The 4372-nt window shown below is 38.7% G+C and overlaps 1 long non-coding RNA gene across 1 annotated transcript in view; it reads right to left on the bottom strand.

Moving 5' to 3' along the window:
• The window catches only part of LOC116672487 (uncharacterized), a 17960-nt gene that overhangs the window by 12745 nt on the left and 843 nt on the right, over window positions 1-4372 (bottom strand). The window contains exon 2 of the long non-coding RNA XR_004327564.1: window positions 3433-3436. This is a non-coding gene — a long non-coding RNA (uncharacterized LOC116672487). The remainder of the gene's footprint in view (window positions 1-3432; window positions 3437-4372) is intronic.

Genomic DNA, 4372 nt, shown 5'->3' with positions numbered 1-4372 from the left:
AATTGATCTAAGTTAATTTAGTTTAAGATCCCCTTACTTACTTTTTCTGGCACTTTTTATTGCAACCTTTAAGTCTTCATTGAGAAGACGGCTCAAAGTATGGAACTCCCGTCCTATGATAACAGGTGGTTAATACCTGACAAAATAAGCAACTCCATCCTCTGATGTAGATTACTTTGTCAAACTTATTTTTTCAAGGACAAGAAAGAACTGTCACGGTATATTTGAAAACAATTGAACCACATTAAAAAAAAAAACCGTCTCACTTACAGATAAAAACAAAGTGAATTTTCTGAACCTCTCCAGCAGCCTACGCTGAAAATAAATTAAAGTGTCACTCTGATTATGTGGGGCCACTGGCCCAAATGGTACTTCAAATGTATAAAAGCGTATGCCCTCAACAACACAATAAAGAACTCAGGTGCAGCCAGAACAAACACTAAATTTGATTGAATTCAACCATTTTTGGTTAATTGGCAAGATGACCTTAAACTCTACGTCCGGCCTGCAACCATTTAACAGAGTTGGATTTTGCACTCGCACAAACACTTTATGAAATTAATATGATAAGTATGTTTCCTGATAATGGATCATAAGTGGGGCAGAAAGCTCTGGAAGAGGGCTGGCACCTGATACAACAGGGGAAAAAAAACTCAAATCATTACACTTTGCAAATGCATAAGTAAAGCAATTTGTCAAAAAAGGGTGAGTTTTTCAACTATTGGGAAGCGTGAATGGCTCCTTAGAGCTACTACAACTACAACATTTATTAAATGCAGCGTTCTCATTCTAGGAGCTGTGAAGAGTTTTTTTTTTTATCCATGTTTGAAAAAATCCAATAAAATAGAACAAAAGTTTATTCTTGGCTATATTTTTACAGCATGCTGTGGTGTTATGTCGCGTCAAGTTTTTCAAGTCAAGTCACTCATGTCTAGTCTCCCTGTTTTATTTTGTATTTGCTCACCCTCTCATTTCAAGCCCCGACTTCCTCCCTTTGTGTGAATTACCCACAACTGTGATTGTCTCCCTCCCCATTGCCTCTAATTGGTTTCACCTGTTTTTCCCTACCTCATGTGTAAATAGTCCTTGTCTCCCTTTGTCTTGTGCCAGTTTGTCTTCTTCGGTCCACGTCATAGTGACGCCAAGTGGTCTAGGCCAGATCCTTGTTAGTCAGTGACTACAGGTGAAGCTGGGTATTGTCAAACATCAGAGATACTGGGGCCAATATAATACATGACTTTTGATGCCAATATCAAAACAATACTTTTTCTGATGCTTGACACTGATACATTTAAGCATTCATCAAGAGCACCTTTTAACCCTTGTGTTGTCTTCCTGTCAACCATAAAAAAACTGTTTTGTTGTCCCTATCTCAATGTCACTTTTTCCAACATTGAAATTTATTTTTCTGACGTTTTTTCCCTGTATTTCCCAATGTTTTTCGTGCTTATTATTGCGATTTTTCACACTTTTGTTGGGGATTTAACCATTTTTTTCATTGTTACTTTTTTAACGTTTTGTCGTGTTATTTTATTTATTTTTAAAAAATGTTGGCACTTTACTGACATTCCATATTTTCTGATATGCGTCCCTGAGCAAGGCACTTTAGCCCTAGTTGCTCCACAGGTGTGCTACTTACATATATAGCAATTGTAAGTCACTTTGGGTAAAAAGGGACATCCGGCAGCACTTAAGCAATCCCACAAGTGGAACGTCGTCAATACAGACTAGCATTTCTGAATTCATAAATGTCTCCCTTCTCTGCCAGATTTTGTAAAACAAAAACATTAAAAACTGCAATTTGTTTGGGTGAAGGCTAAGAAGCCGATTTGTATCTGTTATGTATTCAGCACCTGTCTTTTATCCATTACTTCCCTTCTCTTCTCTTCTCTTCCCGGGTCCTCAGCCAATCATCTGAATCAGGTCAGAACCATTATTGGCAGCTGTGTTTACGGGCTCATATAGAATGCGCGTTGAGAAAATGATCACGATCAAATGATACACACGCCTACCAGATATGTGCAAGAAGCTTTAATGCAGTTTGAAGCACACATGTTTGCCAACTGTGTCATCATCATGATTGCTTGCCCTCAGAAAATGAACAATTGCTAATGTTGAGCAATCCAGATTCAGGACATGATCCCATCAGGGAAACACACATTCCATGACAACATGAAGTCCTTTCATACAGCCAACATGTACCTGTCATCACCCCAGCAACAGCCTGTCACCCTGCTGCCGACTGCCCACAAAGCAGCTTTCTCAACTCATCCCCCGCATTTCATTATGAAAAAATAATATATTTTTTAAAATTATTTTTACATATTTAAGAAACACAAACAGTGACAAACAATTTTTTTTTTAAATGGGTCAAATTTGATCCGAGGACAACATGAGGGAACATAAGAAAACTTCCAAAATATTACAAACAAAACTTTGCTTAACTTTGCCTTGCCTTGTGAAACTACTGTTTCTATTGTATCTCATCCAAGATTCAGATAATTTGAATTTTATTGAAACAAGCACAATGACGAGTCTGACTAATCAGCCGATTTCTTCTTTCTCAATACTCCGTGACAGACACAATTTAGTTGGTACGAAACAAATTTTGAGGTTTGATACCCAGTTATAATTACCAGTCATAGTAATGCAATAATTAATAAATACATCTATTTTAATAGGACATTGCTTGATTGGGGCTATCAATTCTTTACTCATAATAGCAGTACTGTTACGGGGGGTTTGAGGATCGGACCCAAATGCAGTGAGGAGGAGGCAGGCAGGAGTAGGAACACAAATAGTCTTTATTGTCCAAAACACAACGTAAGCCTCGATGGAACGAACATCCAAAATCCAAGGAGGAAAAGGAAAATACCCAAAAAGATACAAAAACAAACCATAACCAGGAGTAGGGAACAGGAACGAAATCAGGAACACTGCAACGAGGTGACGTAAAGACAGGGGAACAACCAGAATGATCCAACAAGAGACAAAGGAAACACTGGGGTTAAATACAAGAGGTAACGAGGTAATGGGGAACAGGTGAGACGTCAGGTGGATCACATTGGGGCGGGGCAGGACAATCAGACAAACAAAGTAAAGCTAGACTAAATAAGACAAGACAAGACAGGAAGCTGACTACCAAAATAAAGCAGAAGCATAACAAACACACACAGGGAAACACAAGACAGAATCTATGACACCAGACTAGGGAGAAAACCGGGAAGAAAACACAGGGAAGGCCAAACGGGAAAATAACCCCCAAACAAAAACCCCAACCCACAACAAGTACAATGTCACTTTTTTTAAATGTACTTTGTTGCCATGGATTTGCTACGTTATTTATTTATAGTTGCTGGTTTCATAAATCAATGAATCTTCTTTTTATAGCTGTGGGTATAATAGTCCAATCTGTAGTTATAAAAATAAAACAGCCCTGTGAGCATTCACTAATACATTGAAAGAAATCATGCAAATATTTTCTCAACTCAAAAAAAAGGGAAAAACAACCTCAACAACCCTTCTTTTATTACATTTTTTTTTACAGTTGATTAATTATATTAAAGTCAAGTCACTTCTGATGGTCAGTGAGCCCCCAAACAAAGGGGGACCGCCCATTTCTCAGACGCTCCAGTGTTCTGACCTCTCAATAACTCAAAGAATTCCCTTTGATCGTGCAGCCCATGAGTCCAACGTCCCTTGGTTTCAAAAAAATAAACTCTCTGCTCTGACATCCCATTGTTCTGACCATGTGGGCTGTTTATATAGGTTAGGATAGCCGATTGGTTAGGGGGGATAGGACCTGTACAAATAGGGTTACATCACGGGGAAATTTGGGACACTAAACCGCATGCAAACCGGTGCAGAGACTGTGTGAATTAGGCTAGATACTGTATGTCCTGGAGCTTCAGGGAACGTAGGACCCAAGGGCAAGACACACGAGTAAGCTCAGGGATTTATTATAATATGTATAAATCAGACTAACAAAAGGTCCTGGAACAGCAGGCAAAAAACAAAAATAAAGGAACAGAAAGAATCCAAAACAGGAACAGGCAAAACATCAGGAACACCGAGACCAACAGGGTAGACGACACACATCATGATACAAGGATCTGACCACAGACATTAAATACAAGAGACACAAGGGATGGGAACAGGTGAATCACAAGGGCGGGAAAAGTAAAACAAGACTATCAAAATAAAACAGGAAACAGAACATACATAATCATAACAAGATAAATATTTCAATGTGTTAATGAGATAGAGAAAAGTAACTTTGCTTGTTATTGCTGATTCAGATTTTAGATCATGGGAGGTGATCCACATAACCCCAGCTACACGGTCGGAAACAACGGGATGTCGGAGCAGAGAG

Source organism: Etheostoma spectabile, chromosome 22 (genome assembly GCF_008692095.1).
Source record: "Etheostoma spectabile isolate EspeVRDwgs_2016 chromosome 22, UIUC_Espe_1.0, whole genome shotgun sequence".
Classification (NCBI taxonomy): Eukaryota; Metazoa; Chordata; class Actinopteri; order Perciformes; family Percidae; genus Etheostoma; species Etheostoma spectabile.
Note: the sequence above shows the minus strand (reverse complement) of the source record. Positions and strands in the feature narration are given on the sequence as shown.